General features: G+C 47.3%; 1 protein-coding gene across 2 annotated transcripts in view; it reads left to right on the forward strand.

The window, feature by feature from the left end:
- Afap1 (actin filament associated protein 1) overlaps window positions 1-19172 on the forward strand; it is a 112163-nt gene continuing 92991 nt past the window's right edge. For both annotated transcript variants that reach the window (XM_036200681.1, XM_036200682.1), the window contains exon 1: window positions 1-181. The gene's annotated coding sequence lies outside the window, so the exon portion shown is untranslated. The remainder of the gene's footprint in view (window positions 182-19172) is intronic.

Raw genomic sequence — 19172 nt, forward strand, 5'->3', positions numbered from 1 at the left:
GCGCCTGCGCAGAGTCCTCCGGCCACAGCTCGCACCGGCTGTCTCAGCGCCGGGTTCCGACAGAGAGGCGAGCACTGAGCCGCGCAGGGCCCCGCCCCGGGCTCCATTGTTGAGGCAGCCGGCTCTCCGCGGGCTGCGCTCCTCTTGGCCGCCCTCAGCGCACGAGCCACTAGATCCTGAGGTGAGGCGGCGGCGGCGGCTTTGAACCCAAAAGGAGCCAGGTGTCCCAGGGTGTCCCTCGGCAAGGTCCCCAGGCAGGATGCCCCAGGCCGGGCAAGGTCCCTAGACAGGATTAGGCAGGGTCTTCACGGACGGGTAGGGTCCCCGAGGCCCTTCAGGGAGCTAGACAGGGCTGACCAGGGTCTCCTGACAGGGCAACGTCTCCGGACAGGGCAGGGTCCCTATACAGGACTACACAGGGTCTTCGGGGCTAAGTAGGGTCCCTGGACAGGACAGAGTCCCCAGGGCCAGGTAGGGCCCCTGAGGCCCTGTAGGGTCCTCAGACAAGGCTGGGCAGGGGTGGTTTTTCAGGGACTGGGCAAAGATCCTGGCATCGGAGACCCAAAGGGCAGACCACGTCTTCGGACGCAGGGCAGTCGCTAGGCTGAACTGTGGTCTCTGGCTCGGCCGTCGACCAAAGCCGGTCAGAGCGTGAGCTGTCGGGGTTGTGGCAGCTGCCTCGCGCTTCGGAGGGACGGGGACCCTCAGGGGACTAGACCAGATGGACCTGAGTACTCGCCAGTCCGTGCGCCCTGGCATTGTCTCGCTGCCGGGTGGCACTCAGAGCTCCCATGTGTAGCTGGTTGACTGTCACCGAGAGGGATTTGGGAGGGACTCTTGTGTGAGGCCTCCCCTTCCTAGTCCCCTATGTGGTGGGTGGCTCCGGAGGTAACTACGTGGACTTAGTGTATGGGGAAGCTTGCGGATGGGGAAGGCTGTTTCTGTCCTGTATTGATACGACTGATTGTTCGTGTGTCATTGAGGGTGACAGCGTGGACACGCACGCGTGGGATACTGGTCCCTCCGCTAGTGTGTGGAGGTCTTTCCTGTGTCCCATGGCTTGTCGGCCCAGGCTTTGCCTACCCAGGCTTTGCCCACCCAGTCCCAGCCCCTGCTTTGGGTGCGCACTGGACACTGGTGTTTCGGTGATATGAGCCAAGCGCTGTGCGTGCTGGGTGCAGTTGGCCTAAAGTGGACCACGGCCACTGGGTCTTCAATGTATTGGTATTGTCCTTGCCCAGTGAGCTGAAGCGCCGCGGGTGGGGGGGGGGGGAGACAATGGCGGGGGCGGGGGGGGGGTGGCGAGGAACATTCGGGCTCCTGAGTAACCTGCCCACGGATCCCTGTCCTTCACCCTGAGGGTCCTGGGATGGGGCTGTCACTGTGCTGGGAGCCGCGAGTCCAGCCATGGAGTTTCTTTCCTCCAGCCCTAGGCTTGGCGACTCAGGAGTCCTGCTGATTGGAGGGAGTAGCGCCTTTCTGCCCTCTGCTTCTTGATTTCTTCCGTTGGGAAGGAAAAAAAAAGTCTGGAAAGCCAGAGTTGACTTTGTAGCTCCCAGCCAGCGCCTGGCAAGTGGAGGAAACTCTCCCAAGAACTTGGCGGGCTGCAGAGTGAGTTTGAATCAAGAAAACCCACACCCAGGGAACCAGGCCAAAGCAGTTACAGTTGGAGATCAGATTTATGAAGGCAGCCCTGGGGTGAGGTCTAGGGAGGGGACCCGATGATGCTGCCCCTCAGGCTGGGCCCTCCTCAGCTTCTAACTAAAGTGGAAGCCATTCATTAGTTACTGATTCTTCCAGTGCTTTAAAATCTGTTTGTCACGTCTCAGGGATGATTTGTGTGTGTGAGTGTGAGTGAGTGAGTGAGTGAGTTTGTGTGTGTGTGTGTGTGTGTGTGTGTGTGTGTGTGTGTGTGTGTGTGTTGAAATCAGTACAATGGTTTTCTGGGGTGTAGAGGGCAGGTGGCAGTTGGAGCAAGAAGTTTCAATAAGCAACCTGCAACGTGCCCATGTCTAATAGCAGGGGTACAATTTCAAAACTGAGCTGCTAGCCATCATGGTCTCCTTATAAGAGTCACACTTAGTCTCTGCTCTCACATGCCTCTACCCTTCTACCAGCTTATCTCTGGGTGCTCGGCTCCAGCCAGCCCCTGCCTCTCAGTACTTTCTCAGGACCTACCCTGCGAACTAAAGGGGCATTGTGAGTTTGGGCCAAAAGTGGTTACCTGGCATAGCTTGAAACATGCTCTGATAGACACAGACCCAGTTTGTACCCGGAGCAGGCAGGAGGTGGGGCCAAATGAGAGGTCCTTTGTCTACACCACGAATCCAGGTATTTTCATGTTGTTTTAAAGCTACAAAGCCTTGACTCTCCAAAGTTGTTTAAATTTTTTTTTCCTGTCTGACTGGGGTTTGTTTTATGGTGTAGAGTACTTGAACAGGTTTATTGAGTCTAATTTTGGCCCTGAAGTTGATTTATTGCCTGTTCCTGGGTAGTTTCTTCTTTGTGTTTTAGCCTTCTCACCTTTGAGGGTCTTAAACTAGACAACTTTTTAAGAACATTCTTGGCCCTTAAACCCTTCATTCTTTTAACCAAATATAGCAGAGGGAAGTTGGCCTATGGCAAAGGTATAAATAAAGGAGCTATTTGAAAAATGTAGTCTAAAGAGTAAGTTACTTCCTTGCTTTCCAGTTTCTTTTTACAAAGGTTGTGCAAGGGTCAAGAGAAGCTCATGGTCAAGGGTGCTGGCTGCTCTTGCAAAGGATGGGGTGTGGGGTGAGCCCCTAGATCCACACGGTCTAGCTCTGGGGTATCCAACTCCATCTCTGGCCTCTGTGGGCACTGCATGCATGTGGCACACAGACACATGGAGGCAAAACGCCCAGAAACATTAAGTAAAAATAAATAAAAATAATTTTAAAAAATGTTGGGTGTCTGTGATCGAAGCTTGCACTTTTTGGTATTGTCTTGCATGGTTTTTTAAAAATTAAAATTAAAATTTATTTTTTGGTCTTTTTAAAGACTTACACACTCCTCTGTGTGTGTGTGTGTGTGTGTGTGTGTGTGTGTGTGTGTGTGTGTGTGTGTGTGTCTGTGTGTCTGTGTGTCTATGTGTCTGTGTGTGTACATGCACATGCTGAAATGTTTTCGGAGGTCAGAAGAGGGCATCAGATCCCCTGGATCTGGAATTGCAGGCAGATGTGGGTGCTGGAAACCAAATTCTGTCCACCGAAAGAGCAGCAAGCACCGTTGACCATGAGCTGCCTGTCAGTCATTGCTCCACTCATCCCCCAGCATCACTCCAGCCCTCGGAAAACCCTTTATAATGGTGTTTTGTTTGCATCTTCACTGTATCACATTCCTCCCTTAAGGAAGTTGTTGGGTGCAGCTCTGTTTCCAAGAGCATCTGCTCGTCTGTTGTCATATGAAGTCGGCCAACTGTGTGCATTTCCAGGTCCCAATTTATAGCTGAGATTTTATTTGGGAGACTCTGAAACAAATGGGATTTTGAGAGTACCCTGAGTAGATATCCTGAGCTCTGTCTAGATGTTGAAAGGAGTTCTAAGGAGCAGAAACCACCCCCTCCATGCTAGTCCGTGTGTCTATGTGGTGAGATGGGAATTCCGTGTACAGTGTTTCTTCTGGCCTGGTGTCGGTCTATAGAGAGTTCACTCTGCTGTTTAGATTATGACAGGGATTGGAAGTAATGATGTCGATTCTGTCCAGGGGTGATGCTCCTCATTGCAACATTTACTCAGGATACATAGCTCCTTTTAATTTGAATTTCTTTCATCTGCTCAGTACTCCATATGATTTGCTGTGCTGGGGAAGTTTACTTTATGAAGCATCTTTAAAGTCCACTGGATTTTCTCTGTGGTTTTTCTTTTCTTTCTTCCTTTTTTAATATTTAACTTAGCTCTAGCCCTCTCAGGCTCATTGCAATGAGTACTTTCCATCTGCAGCCACCTTGATTTCTGTACAGAGAAAGCGATAGTGGTCTCTGTGGAGAGATTGCGCAGGGACAGGGGTACATTTTGGCTGTTTCGGTATTTTCCTTTGCCCATGTTCACCCATCACCGAACATACCACGTTGGTTAGGTGCCATCTGTCCACATAGTTGTCTGGGAGATTTCTGGGGCTGCCAGGAGGGTTTTAAACCATGATGTCACTTCCCTTTTTCTGGAGTTTGATACCTCTGTAATCACCATATATCCCTCACATAAGAGCGGAGGAGTGATTTTTCTCAGACTGTATGTCTAGGTCTGTGGAGTCACTACCACCCAGAGTTTCCCGGGTTACCTTTTCCATTATTGTAGTTGGTCCCAGAAACTTCCTGTGTGTTGACAGGATGTAGATGTCAGTGGTGTTAAGGATAGCTTCCTGTAGTTCTCCAGGAGGAGACTCGAGTTAGGTTTCGGCCCTAACAAGGCTTTTACAGTCGGGTTCTCTCAGCTTCGGTTCCCTGATCTGTGCAATTGCACTAGGTCTTAGTAATGCCTTCAACAAACAAACAACAAACAAACAACAAACAAACAAACAAACAACAAACAAACAACAAACAAAAACCAAGGAGATTATTTGAATTATCTGGAAGATTCAATGCAGTTACAAATATAAAGGATATTTTAAAGTTGTAAAATACTATGTTGCCAAAGTTGTGAAAGAATGTGGTACTAAGGATTGAATTCCTCTGCTTTTCTGTACATGCGATGCAGTGTCAGGAAACTTAGCATTCTTTTATATCCTGAATGATCCATACCATTTGAGAGACGTTTTGGAGAAATCATCAAGATTGAATTCCAATTTTATATGGATCATATGAAAACGAGTGTGTGTGTGTGTGTGTGTGTGTGTGTGTGTGTGTGTTTGTGTGTGTGTGTAAGAGAGAAGAGAGAGAGAGAGAGAGAGAGAGAAGAGAGAGACTGAACTTTTGATGGTTTCTGTAATAGTTCAGAGCCACAAGCACCCCCCTCTTTGTCGAAACAGGGCTTCTCTGTGTAGTCCTGGCTGTCTTGGAACTCACTCTATAGACCTGCTTGGCAGAGAACTCAGAGATCCACCTGTCTCTGCCTCCCAAGTGCTGGGGTTAAAGGCATGTGCCGCCCCACCACCTGGTTTACAAGCATCTTCTTTTAATGGCTGATTTTTCTTTCTCTTCCTTCCTTCCTTCCTTCCTTCCTTCCTTCCTTCCTTCCTTCCTTTCTTTCTTTCTTTCTTCCTTCCTTCCTTCCTCTTCCTTCCTTCCTTCCTTCCTTCCTTCCTTCCTTCCTTCCTTCCTTCCTTCCTTCCTTCCAAGACAAGGTTTCTCTGTGTAGTTTTGGATCCTGCTCTGTAGACCAGGCTGGCCTCAAACTCGCAGAAATCCACCTGGCTCTGCCTCCCAAGTGCTGGAATTAAAGGCGTGCGCCACCGCCATCCGGCTGATTTATTTCTTGATGTTTTGGTTCCTAAGGGACCTTACTGGAGACTGGGGAAGCCAAAGGTCAGGGTAGTCAAAGGCCAAGGCCAGGAAAGTAGCCACTTGTTGCAACGCAGTATCCCACTAGTAAGGAGCAAGTGTCAGGGTGCGTCCAGCTCTTGTAACAGGAGGTTTGCTTGGAGCAAGCCACCTTGGAAGGTATACCGTGTCTCAGGCCCAGCTGTCAGGCCTGTCCCCATTTCTTCACTGACTTCAAATGAACACTTCTGTGAATCTAATGTTGCAACAGGAGAACACAGAGGCTCACAAACTCAGCAGTGGGCTTCAAAGATTTCCGTTAAAAAATGCAAATATTAACATCTACCGTCCTGTGTGGCATCAACAGACACACAGAATTTCTGTGGTGTGTGGAAGCACAGTGCTGGGGCTCAGTACTGTGACCAGTCACTTAGACAGGAAGAACCAGGCTCAGTCCAGCAGGAGAGCAAACCTGGATTCCAGCAGAGCACAGCCAGAGTTTCCCATGGGGACTGATGCTTCATTTTCCTGGGAACACTGGTAATGCTGGACTTACAGGGTAAAGGAAAGGCAGTGCATTATGGGAAACTCAAAGTTTATAGTGTTCTAGGCAAATCAGAATTCCAGGAATCTGTGACAATAGCGAAGGCTGAGATTTGTTGTTTTGGGTGAAATATAGCCATTGCACCTTTTGTGGTGTGTGTGTGTGTGTGTGTGTGTGTGTGTGTGTGTGTGTGTGTGTATGCACGCGAGCACCTGCCTGAAGCTGAACCCAGGATGTTGGGCTTGTTAGGCAAGTGCTTTGCTATTAAATAAAATCCTAGCCCCCAGCCCTGCCTCTAGCTTTAAGGAAGTTACTGAATACCACACTGCCGGATACTCCAGTTATTTCACAACTGATATCACTGGATTAGTTTCCTATTGCTGCTCTGACTATCACAAAGTTAACTGTGTCAGCTAACTCACACACCATCTCACACTGTTCCTGCAGAAATTGGCAGGATAGCATTGCTCAGCTCCAGAAGAGTTGCTGGAGCTCAGTGTATCGTTGGCCATTAGGTGTTTCTTGCAACCATAGGAGTAGGTTCCCATTTCTCCCACTAGCTCTAAAAAGCCCTTCCTTCCTTCCTTCCTTCCTTCCTTCCTTCTTTCTTCACTGCCATATGTGACCTTCAGATCAGACTGTGGCTTCCTGTCAAAGATGTGTGATACCCTTATGCACATTGGTCTTCTACCCAGAGAAAGTTCCAAAGTTGATTTGAAGGCTGATGTGTTTAGATTGACTACCTAGATAATCCAGGGAGAGTCAGTTTGCCATGTTTTGTGACAGTCACAGGTTCCAGGGTTTGGGCATGGATGTCTATAGCCGTTAGAGCACTGAAGAAGAGACCTGGTCCTCTTACTGCAGCATCCTGTGAGATTGCTTTGTTACTCTCCATTCACAGACATGTAAACTGAGGCACCAACACTTTAAACCAGTTGTCAAGAACACAGAGATTCCATTGTGTTTGTATGTGTGTGTGTCTGTGTGTCTGTGTGTGCACGTGCACACATGCTCAAATATGTAAGTAAGGGGACAACTTTCTGGAGTTGGTTTGCCCTTTCCATGCTGGGATCTGAGTCAGGCTTTTATGGCAAGGCCTTTTACCCTGGAGGCAGAGGCAGGATGTCATGAGCTCCAGCCCCCCTGGGCTACATTGAGAGTTTGAGGCCAGGCTGCATAGGGAGACCCTGTTTTGAAAACAAAGACATATTGTTCTGACTTTCTGTGGAGGTTTACGTATTGGAGATAGATCAGCCATGTACGGCTTGGGTTTGTTTTGGAGCACTGGTGTGGCCTGCTGAGATTAGAGTTTTGCCAAGAAGTCCTTAGAGAGATTCTGTTGGAAGAAACACCCAGGTGGGGAATTTGGGACCTTGCCTTCTTGAGGTTTAGATGGAGGACCCCTTGTTTTTGGAATGGATTCAGCTTAGTCAGCTCGGCTGTTGGTCACACTCCAAGGGTCTGTCGGCACATCCACTGTTTCAAGGTGTAAGGGAAGCCTGGTAAATAATGCCTGGGTCTCCTTAATGGGAGTCAGTGTGTCTCTGGGCAAGAGGGCACTCGAGAGGACCACCAAGTATAAGACCAAGTGTGGGCCTTTTGATTGTTTCTCGTTATCCAGTTCCTTGCCAACCCCCGTCTCTGTGTAGCAAAGGACAGCTCTGCTCTGAAAGGAATTTTAGAAGGAACCAGAATCAACCGGAATCTGGGCTGGGGTGTAGCTCAGCAGTACAGTGCTTGCCTAGGGTACACGATGCCCTGGGTCTCACCCTCACCTCTGTAAGAAAAAAAAAGAACAGTAATAATAAAAAGAGTCCAGAACCTTTAATTTTAAGATAGAACCCATGCTTCATGGACTTAGGAATGCCCTGAACTCCTATGCGGATGTTTTGTGTGTGGGCGTGTGTTTCCTGGGAGAGGATTTACAGCTTTCCACATGTCTTCCAAGTGGCTGGGCTCCCTAAAGTTTAGGAATGCACACTTAGTTCTATCATCTTGTCGGTCAAGTCTCAGATTTTTGTTTAAACATTAAATGCCCATTTTAAACACAGTTACACAAGCGCACAGTTTTAAGAGTCAAAAGTTCTTCAAAGCTTAAAACAAAAATGTAGCAGTCAACCCTACTCTTTTCCACCCCAGCTCTGATCCCTAGGGGCTATCACTTTGAGTGTTTTAGCAGAGCAGGGGAGGGAGAGAGAGGAGAGGGGAGAAGGGAGAGAGAAGAGAAGAAGGGGGACAGCAGAGAGAGGAGAGGGAGGAGAGAAGCAGGAAGTGGGAGCAGGGAGAGAGAGGGAGAACGTGTGAGAATATGACTGTGGAAGGGGAGGGTTGGTGTTCCCCCCTTTGCCCCCAACCCCCGATGCCCACATTTTTGCCCTCCACCCTTCTAAGTATAGTTCCATGGAGTAAGAAATACGGACTTGGATTTTGTTTTGGTTCTTGGTTCTGAGTGATGGAGGTGATAGGAATATCTTCTTCTAATACCCCATCTCAGTGCCTGGAGCATCCAAGGCCCTTGGCATTACTGGAGCAATAGGATTGCATAACAGTGAGATTGGCAGCTTCAGGCTTGGGGCTGACTGCCAGGAGCTTCAAGGCAGGATGAGGGTGGAGAATCTCAGCCCCACCCCCAGCCTCTAGGGAGCATGGGGCTAGAGGCTGAGCTACTCAGAAATGGTTAGTGCTGTAACTAGTCAGCCTCCATGATGGAACCTCTACAAATGCCCCGAACAATGGACTTGCCCAGCTCGAGCTCACCTGCTATAGATGTCTGGGGATAACAGGGAGGCAGCTGTGCCCAAGAAGTCCTTGGAGCACTGTGATTCCTTTTTAGGAAGATCTTCTCAACTTTTTCTCTAGATCCTTGTATGAAATGTTTATCATTGTGTTTTAAATTTCAAAAACTCCTATAGTCCCCGTAGGGGTAAGATATGTGGTATATGCACAGGCATATACACACACACAGGCACATGCACAGGCATATACACACATACCATCCTGGCTTCAAAGATACAGTTAGATTCCTTAAAAGCAACTTTATTTTCTATTTGCATGTAAAACATCTGCATTTTAAAATTTTTATGTGTCAGCCTTAGTATGGTCCCCTCCTCAGTGCAGCTCCTTTGCTGACTTTTGTTGTTGTTATAGAGATTTCCGGGAGGTGTGTGACTTGAAAGGGTTCTTGCTATTGTGTCTGTAAACTGGGATTCAGTGATGCTAAAGAGATGGCTTAGTGGCGAAGAGCACTTGCTGCTCCTGCAGAGGATGGAGTTCAGTTCCCAGCACACACATGATGGCACGCAACCCTCTGTAACTCTACTTTTAGGGGATCCAATATCCTCTTCTGGCCCCTGCCAGTACCAGGCACAAACAATGCAGGCAGTTTTAGTACTTTCCATTGCTGTGATAAAGTGCTATGCACAAGGCAACTTATAGAACAGTGCTTCTCAATCTTCCTAATGCTGCAACCCTTTAATACAGTCCCTCATGTTGTGGTGACCCCAACCATAAAATTATTTTCATTGCTACTTCATAACTGCAATTTTTTCCACTATTATGAATCCTGATGTAAATATCTGATAGGCAGGATATCTGATATGTGACCCCTGTGCAAAGATCATTCAACACAAAAGGGTCACGACCCACAGGTTGAGAACCAATGTTATAGAAGACACCGTTTGTTTGGACGTAGGGTTCCAGAGGGATAAGAAACCCTTATAGTAGGAAACGTGGCAATAAGTGGCAGGCATAGTGGCTGGAGTAGGAGGCTGAGAGCTCACACCTTCAACTGCAAGTGTGAAGTAGAGTGTGAACTGGAAAAGGCATGAGGCTTTAGATCTCAAAACCCACTTTCAGTGACATATTTCCTCCAGCAAGGCTGTTCCACCTAATGATCCCAAACAGTGCCACCAACTGAGGACCAGGTGTTCAAGTGCTCAAGACTATTGCAGGGGACATTTCTCATTCAAATTACTACACAGGCAAAATGCTTATACACATAAAAATGAAAATAAAATAATTTAAGAAAGAACATAGACACTGACACAGTGGAATTATGAGAAGGCAACTGTGTGGCCGATAGTGATACTGGTTTGTGACTAACTTCCTTTTGTGTTTGAGTCAGGGTCTTGTAGAACCCAGGTTGGCCTCTAGCTCATTATGTAGCCCAAGCTGGCCTTATTCCTGATCTTCCTGTCTCTACTTCCCAAGTGGGGGTGTAGTGGGCGTGCACCACCATGCCAGGCTGACATGTCATTTGTCTCTGATTCCAAATCTTATCAGACATTTATCTGATTGGCTGTTGTACATCAGATAATAAAAGGATCAGTGTGTTGTTCACTTACAGGTACATTATTTTTTATTCCTTTTTTTTTTTTTTTTTTTTTTTTTTTTTTTTTTTTTTTTTTTTTTAACTATTTTAGGCATTATTGAAGGGAGGGAACTGGACCTTGTACTCTCCCCATGCTAATGATGAATCCCTAATGCCAGTGTAGTGAATGTTACTAGCAGGTGGGGGCTCTGCTCATCAAGGGCTGGATGAGATGGGGAGGGGGTTCTAATGAGGTCAGTTCCCTGATGGGAAGAGACCCAAGAGAGCATTCTTTGCCTCCATACATCCAGGCTTCCAGATGCTGAGAAATATATTTCTGTTGTTCAGCCACCCGGAGTGTGAGATTTTGTTATGGCAGCTGGTAGACAGATATAGACACAGTTCTAGAATATTGATAGTGCCCTAAAAATAGATACAGCTTTACATTCTTTTGTCTATAAAGATGGCAGAGTGAAACCAGGCTCTCTGCATCAGACAGCTTCCCGTCTTCTCTTTTCCTATTGATGATCTACAGCTAAGTCATACGTGATGTGTGTGTGTGTGTGTGTGTGTGTGTGTGTGTGTGTGTGTGTGTGTGTCTAGCATCCCTCAGTCTTTTCCACTGTTAAGGTTCAGGGTAGAGTTGCAAGCCTGCTTCAAAGCTCATAATCTGGGTGTAGACTCCAAGTTAGCATTCAGCTTCTTAGTCACCATCATCAACTCATAATCAAGCCAGTAGCTTCAACCTTTTTCTAAAGCACTTAGTGGCATGTACTTTTCAGTGCCCCTGTCCTGGCATATGCTGCTTCTGCCCTTTCATCCTTTACCACCGTTCATTCCAGGCAGAGCTGCCTCTGAGCGTGCCGTGTCCTTAAGCCTTCAACTGAGCCTCTTTGGACAGCACTTACCCATGAGCCTGACTAGTGTAGCGCTTCTCCCTGATAGGCAGTAATTAATTTTGTCGTTATGATAAAGCACTGACTCTTGTGTTAAATGCCTCGACTCTAAGCAGTGCAGCAGCAGTCTCAAGGCCTTTTTTGGCTGCTCTGGAATTCTTGCTGCTTCCTTTTGAATGCATCCAGGAGGCTACATTCAGCTGAGTATCTGTGGAAGAGTGTGTTCATTCACCGTGTTACTGTGGAGTTGCATGGTCTCCCTGGACCATCCCTGGAAAGGTCATTCCCATTCTTCTGGAATAACATGCTGTGCTGTGCTGTTCCTAGTTCTCATGAATTAGTGGCTATGTCTGGAGATTGAATTCTTAGGGGTGGAATCCAAGGATGTACATATGCACAATTTTGATTGGCATGGGCAGATTCCCTTTATCAGGTTCTATTTTATTCTCAGAATGTGGGACTGCCTGTTTCCTATCTCTTGATAAAATGTTTTATTCTTTGCCATGTTATAGGTGGAAAATTAGAGAATACAATAATTTTCTGGGTCTCGTAGTGTTAGATTAGAACCTGAGTTAGTCTTATAATTTCAGAACTTGTTTGCCTCCTGAATGCTGCTGTGAAATGGATATATTGTCCTGATGGGTCAATAACTGGTGAATTTAGGTTTGTTTGTTTGTGTGTGTGTGTGTGTGTGTGTGTGTGTGTGTGTATGAACATGAATGTACATGTGGAGATCAGAGGTCAATCCCAGGTGTTTCTTAGAAGCCTTCCAATTTATCTTTGGAGACAAGGTCTCTCATTGAACCTGGAGCCTACTGATTTGGCCAATCTTTCTGGCCTTTGAACCCCAGGGATCCTCCTGTCTCTACCCGATGCACTGGGATTTTAAGAGTGTGTCATCACCTGGCTCTTTATCTTGTTGCTGGAGATGGAGCTGTATCCTGTCCTCCTGCTTTTGTGGTTACTGAACGAGCTGTTTCCCATCTTCTCTTCCAGAGTGCAAACATTTTTCTTTCTGGAAGGGAATTTCAGATTTAGAGAATTAAAAACAAAAACAAAAACAAAAACATTAGGTACAGACTTGAAAATGTATTTCTGATAACTAGACAATGGGGCTGAGATACCTGTCAGTGCAGGTGGACCAGTGCCTGGGGCTCCCCAGCTCCGAGAAGTCTTTCTGAAACATTGGGATTTATCCTGCCTGTACTAGTGGCTGCTGCTTGCCCTGCAGGCTTCATGGGGCAGCCCCTGAATGAAATGCATGACATCAGTTTTTGCCACTGAGTATTTACAGTAGCTGGAGCCTCCTCCGTGGGTCACTTTTGTGCTGTGGTTTCCTGGAGGAAATTGTCTGGGGCTCTCCTATCCAAACCACATAGCCTATGTCAAGGTGTTGCTGATTTTTGCACACTGTTAAAGAGGTGGCCCAGGTAGGTGAAGTTGGTTGTGAGGAGGCCTTGCCATGGTAGGATGGGTGATTGCTGATCAAGAAGTCATGGACGGGTGTTGTGAAGGCAGTTGTCCCTCAGCCCGCTCTCTCTCCTTTCAGACCATCTCTTCCCATGCTTTAAAAAACATTTTTTTTTCTTGGATTAAAGTCAAACAACTATTTGGCTGTTTTGTATGCTCTTCTTTGCTGATTATCTGAACAGAAAGTGTGAAAGCTTCTATGTGGCTCCAGTTAAGACACTGACTGCTCTAATCACCCTGCCTTGTCGTTCTCCCTGCCAGGCTTCCAGTCCACCTGAGGCAAGTGGCATTTATCCTATAGCAGTGAGGCAGTATATTAAAGGAACTTCCCAGCCCCATGGTCAGCAAGTAACACAGTAGACGAAACACAGAAGGGTGGAATCTGATAGGTCCTAATCCCAAATGGACCCATGCAGGTGGGGCTTTACTGACTGTGAGGTACCAGCATTTGGAGGCAGACTGGAGTGAAATATGCACATCACACCTGACAGGAGACACCTGCGTACTGGTCACTGCCTTCTATTGGTGAAATTATTAAGGCTGCTCCACGTAGTTAAAAGGGAGGTTTATTTTGTGGGGTACTTACAAATGAGGGGGTAGGTTACAGGGTCTGGCAGGGGTATAGTGCAGTCCGGCCATGTTCTCTGGAGAACTCTGCTCGGTCTATCTCCAGCGTCCAGAGTCCGGGAACCAAGAGAGTGACCTCTTCCCAATCCTTGGTCTTCCGCTTCCTCCTCCACCCTGCCTTGTGGGCGTGACCATTACCGAAGCCTCAATGGGGGTTGGAACTTCCAGGCCAATGCTGGGATGGCTATCCACTACAGCCTTCCTCTGACCTTTTCTTCTTTGATGTTGACGGCAAGCTACTCTATCTTCAGAGAGTGTGAAACACCGGAGCAAATGCTCAGGGTTCAGCTGCACAGTGTGTAATGCACAACCTTCTGGAAGCAGCTCATGGTGATGACTTCTGTGGATTAAGTGGGAAATTAACCCCTAATAAATACACATACTTGTTAAGAGAATACAAGGGCAGATACATCCTGGAAGAAAAAAAAAAGCAAATAATATATTGAACAGAGGATTAGTATATCTAGTACATAAAGAATCCCCAAAATTCAACAGTGAAACAAACCATTCAACTAGAAAATGTAAAAAAACAAACAAACAAACAAAAAAACAAAACAAAAAAAAAAACAAGAAATGGAGAGATGGTTCACCAAAGAGGATGTGCAGGTAACCAATAAGTGCACAAAAGACAGCCATCGTGGGCTGAGGATATGTCTCAGTGGGAGAGTCCTTGTCTTGTATGTGTGAGGCTCTGGGTTTAAAACTGCAGAAAAAACAAAACCCACAACAACAATAACAAAACCCTCCACAGTTAGATATCACTAAAATAAAAAATAGTAATGGTAAATGCTGTGTGAAGTTGGGTCACAGGTGCTGGTGGGAAAGGAAAGTGGGGCAGCCCTCCAGAGACACGTTGGCAGTCTCTTACAAAGCTAAACTGGGAGTTGTGTGAATGGGCAGCTGCACTTGAGGGCATTTATCTCAGAGAAAAGAAGATATGGTCACTCAAAAAGTTCATGTATATGCATAGTAGTTTTATTCTGGAAGCGTCAGGATGCTATTCAAGGGCAATGGTGAGACAAAACAACCGTGGTCTGTGTGCATGGTGGGTAGGAAATGAATAGAGTTCTCCTGTCTTTCAAACCTCTGTCATTCTTTTTTAAAGATGATTTTGTTTTAATCGTGCACTTGTGTGTGCATGTGTGCAAATGAATGTAGGTGTTGTCTGAGGAGGCCAGAGCTGTCAGATGCCCTGGAGCTGGAGTTAAAGACGGTTATGAGCGACCTGACATGGGTGCTGGGAATGGAACTCAGGTCCCCTGTAAGAACAGTATGTGCTTTTCACCTCTCAGCCATCTCGCCAGAAGCCACATTGTTTTTTCTCCCCCTTCTCATGCCTGTGTTTGATTGGACTTCACGTTACCTTTCCTCAAATACATCTTTTTAGGGATGCATGTGGCTGTGACAGCTGATGCTACTGTCTCTCTACCTCAGCAAAAACCTCACAGTCCTCCCCTCCCATCCCACTACATTAGAATAGTCTATCTAAGACACAAATGAAGGAACCTTGGAAAGTTATGAACTTTTCCAAATACAGTTGGAAATTCATAAATTGCTTATTGTGAGGAAGCTGTGAGAGATTTCTGTTTGCAGTTTTAAGGTCAGGAAAGACTCCCAGCCCCACAGGGATTGTGTGGCACAAAGTATTGGCTCTAGAGTCAAAAGATCTTTATGTCTTGCTTCTAACAAGAGGGGGTATTCTTGGAAAACTCACTGAATTTTTGTGAATTTGTTGTTTTTACTTTTAAAGTTACTTTATTTTTAACTATGTGTGTGTGTATATGTGTGTGGGGGGGAGTATTGCATGTGAGTGCAATGTCTTCAGAGATAAGAAGAGGGTATTGAGATGAAGTTCCAACCACTTGTGAGATGTCACATGTGGGTACTGAGAACCAAACTTGGGTCTTCTACAAGAGCAGGAAGTGCTCTTAACTGCTGAGCGGTTTCTCATCCCTCATGGTTTTATTCTCAATGAAACTAGAGCTAATGAAGCAGTGTGTCCCTCCAGAGCACAGGGACAGCAGGTGAGATACACCATGACACTGCTCTGCAGCCTGGGAGGCATCGCATCTATGGGGAATACAGCTGTGTAAACAACTTTCCTGGAACTTGAAGAAAGCACATCACTGCCTGAGGACTTGAAAGGTACGAGGTGGTCATGCCTGTGACCCCCAGGGTGAAGTCCAGCCTGAGATAGCCCACTTAGGTCTTCGTGGCAAGCTGTACTAACCTCAGACACCTGCCCCACAGGGCAGCCATGGGAGGGAGGCACACATTCCTGCCTGTGTGTGGTGGGGTGCCTCCAGTGGGACGGGGCAGGCATGCACACCGTGCCTTGCAGATAAAAGCTCTCTCAATCTCCCTGCTCTCCTAGGAGCAGACTGCACTCCTAGGAAGGAGGACAGAAGAGAGGAGTCAATTTCTGGTAACCTGCCAAAGCCTTCCTCAGTCAGTCTGCTCACAGAGTGACCCGCATGACAAGTAGAAAACTGTTGAGAGGCAGATGGGTCATGTCAGCTCAGTGCTTTGTGGCTATGGTGGCCTCAGAGCAGTCAGTGACAGGGCTGCCAGCTTGTTAGCTTTCTGGGGAATGCTGGGTCAGCCAAGGGGCTGAGAAGTGAAAGGAACACAGGTGCCAGGAGGTGGGGTGGGGTGGGGTGGCATCCAGGGGGATGCCAGAGCCCTCTCTTCTTATATTAATACATGTCTTAGCCAGCCCAGGCCTTATGTGTTGCAGTCCCCGACAGCAAAGGGCCTCTAAAAAATTAGTGGTGCAGGAGAAGGTGTGAGGTTTGCATTGCTATTTGTGGAACACGTGCAGGTGTGAAACACCTTAAATGTTCCCTCGGCTGGTCGGTGGCTGGAATTCCTTCAGCAGCCCCTCTGTTCTGAGGTAGATGCTGCAGCTACAGTACCATCAGCATTTCTGTTTGGTGCCCTCCTTTGTCTGTCCCCCGGTCAGATCAGAGCCAGGGTTGACACCGAGGGAGTAGAGTGAGCCGAGCCGTCTCGTTTTGTGCTCCTCTGCCCTCCACTTCCACCCTGTTTAACATGTAGATCTGACCCGTCGCTGCGCTTTGGGATGTGTGTAGGCAGTGCACTTTCTCTGTGGTTCAGACACAAATTTACTCTCAGAATTCCCCAGGCTCAGTTAGTCCCCAGGCTTCTGGCAGGGAACAACAGGAAGTATTTTGTGTAGAAGCCTACACCCAAATCTCTCTTCACCTGCGAGTTTATTTGGTTTGGACTGGAATAAATTGAAGACCCTGGTTTCTTTATCCCAAAGAAGAGAGCAAACACTCATGTTTTGCCAAGGAGTGGAGGCTGCCTTGTCTGAGCCATTCTCTAGTGCTCAGAATCTCAATGAGTATGTTGAACTGGGCCAAGTGTGTGAGCGCCTGGGACAAGGGCTTCAACCCTGGCTGCCTCGGGGGTTTCTGAGAAAAGCACACTTGCTTCTATGGCAGGCCAGCTGAGGTAGAATCTTTGAATGTGGAGTGTAGGGAGCTGTTGCTTTGAGGGTCTCTAGACGCTTCTTGTGTACATCAGAGGCTGAGAACCCTTGGTCTGAGGTGAGCTGGTGTCGCAGGTAGAGGAATTGCCACTGCCTTTCCCCAGCTGTGCCTTGCTTCAAGTGATGCCAGCATTCACAGTCAACGTGGGAACAGCTTGCCACTCCATTCTGCTGGAATCTTCCACGAGCACACTCACTGACCTTCACTCTGTTCTGACCTCTCTGCTCTCTTTCCATGGAGGAGAAAGTGGTTCATTTTGCGGGACCACCATGCATCCCACTTCAATGGTGCTGGATAGCCCTGAGTATGAAGTGCTGAGCAGATGTTTACCGCACTCTCGTCCCCCAGCACTGTGTGGGATAGTTCATAAACAACAGTACTTCCTTTGCAAGGGCTCGTCCTCAGCCTCGCCAAATACCATGTAATTTTAGGCGAGTGCTAAACTCGTCTACACCTAATTGGCTTCATCTCTGAAATGGATGACGGGCTGCTGCTGTCCAACAGGCTTGTCTGAGGCTTTTCATGCAAATGTGTATAAACCACTCAACTCAGTGGCAGCCCTAGAAGCACTCGGTGAGGGTGACATGGCCCCACCATCCCCGTCACCCCTGTCCTTTTCCAACATAAATATTGAGAATGTGTTTTAGTTTTCTTTCTGTTGCTGTTATGAACACCAGGAGCAAAAGCAACCTGAGGAGGAAAAGGGTTTGTTTGGCTTACGCTTCCAGGTTCAAATCCATCACTGAGGGAAGTCAGGGCAGGAACTTAGGCAGGAACCTAGAACAGGAAGCATGGAGGAATGCTGCCTACTAGCTCGCTCACTGGCAGGAAGAAAGAGAGAGACTGGGCCTGGCTTGAGCATTTGAAACTTCAAAGCCCGCCCTCAGTGACACACTTCCCAACAAGGCCACACCTTCTAATCCCTGTCAAGTACACCACTCCCTAATGACCAAGCATGAAAATCTATGACCTATGGGGGCCATTCCCCTTTAAACCACCACAACCATGATTCCTGAACCAAGGGAGTCAGCTGACAGCAGCATCCTCAGGCACCTTGGGGACATCCTTCCCTGCAACCGTCAAATGGTGTTCTTCAGTGCTGCCCAGCAAAGGTGGGTCCTTCTCATCCGGCCCCACCCCCTTCAATCCTATCAGCTCTCTCTCATCAGCCTCTTTCCCCTTTTATTCCTCCTTAGCCTATCACCTCTTTTTGAAGAGGGATTGTTGTTCTTGTCGGTGCTGAGTCCCCAGCATCTAGCACTGGCTAGCACATAATATATACTGTCTGCACATCTGACTTCATATTCCAGCAGAATAAAGGAAAAGTCTCAAGTTAGGCTGTGAATGAAATCTACGGTGATAAAATGTAGCCAGTTAGAGTGTTTGGGAAGCACGGGTCTTTTCACAGGTGCCCTGTGACCTGCTGACTGACGGTGATGTGGGTGGGATAGCCTGGGCTCACCCTTACCCTCCTTCATAAGAAGTGGCACATGCTGTAAGCCAGAGTCTGGTGCCTCACTGTTGAGTTTGGCTTTTTCCTGAAGCCAGGCTGTTCCTTTTATTACATGGGCATTTTATGCTCAGCTGTGGAGGGGGAGGTTGTGTATGTGATATGTAAAGTCCTTTTGTTCTTTAATTTTTTTTAAAAAAGTTTTACTTATTTTTATATTATGTGTATGGGTATTTGGCCGCATGTATGTACACATACTTCCCTGGATGATAGACTACAAGCTATAAGATGAAATCAACCTTTTCCTCCCCAAGTTGCTTTTGATTTTGGTGTTTTATAACAGCAATAGAAACCCTAAGACATAAATAAGTACCAGGAGTTGGGTGTTGATGTGTCAGCTCTGATCATATTTTGAGAGGATTGTGGAAGGACTTGGGAACATTAAGCTGGGGATGCCACTGAATGCTACAGCTTACTAGGCTGTCGTGGGAACTTGGAAGATAAGGATGCTGAGAGCAGTGCAGACAATGGGGGCCTGCCTTGTGAAGTTTCAGAGGGAAGCAAAGATTCTTTTACATCCATTTATGTAAGAATTTGAATTAAGAACCACTACAGTGAAACCTCTGCTTTACTGGGACAATTTATACTGGTCAGCTGGGGCCAAAGAATCAGCTGTGATTAAGAGGAGACCAGCATCGTTGAGGCAAAATCTTCAGGAAGTGTTTTCTCAGGGTCAGCACACAGAAGCTGTGGTCCATTGGGGACCAAGGTTATATACCTCATGCTGGCAGCAAACTTTGGTAGTGGCAAAGTCACCCAGGTGGTACTGGTTTTGAAGGCATGAAGGGATCATGGAGAGCAGCTGAGGCTTGGCGTTGTGTGTTCATGAAGGAGTTCATGAAGAGAGCCCAGGAGAGGCTATTG

This window comes from Onychomys torridus, chromosome 10 (assembly GCF_903995425.1).
Source record: "Onychomys torridus chromosome 10, mOncTor1.1, whole genome shotgun sequence".
In the NCBI taxonomy this organism is placed as follows: domain Eukaryota; kingdom Metazoa; phylum Chordata; class Mammalia; order Rodentia; family Cricetidae; genus Onychomys; species Onychomys torridus.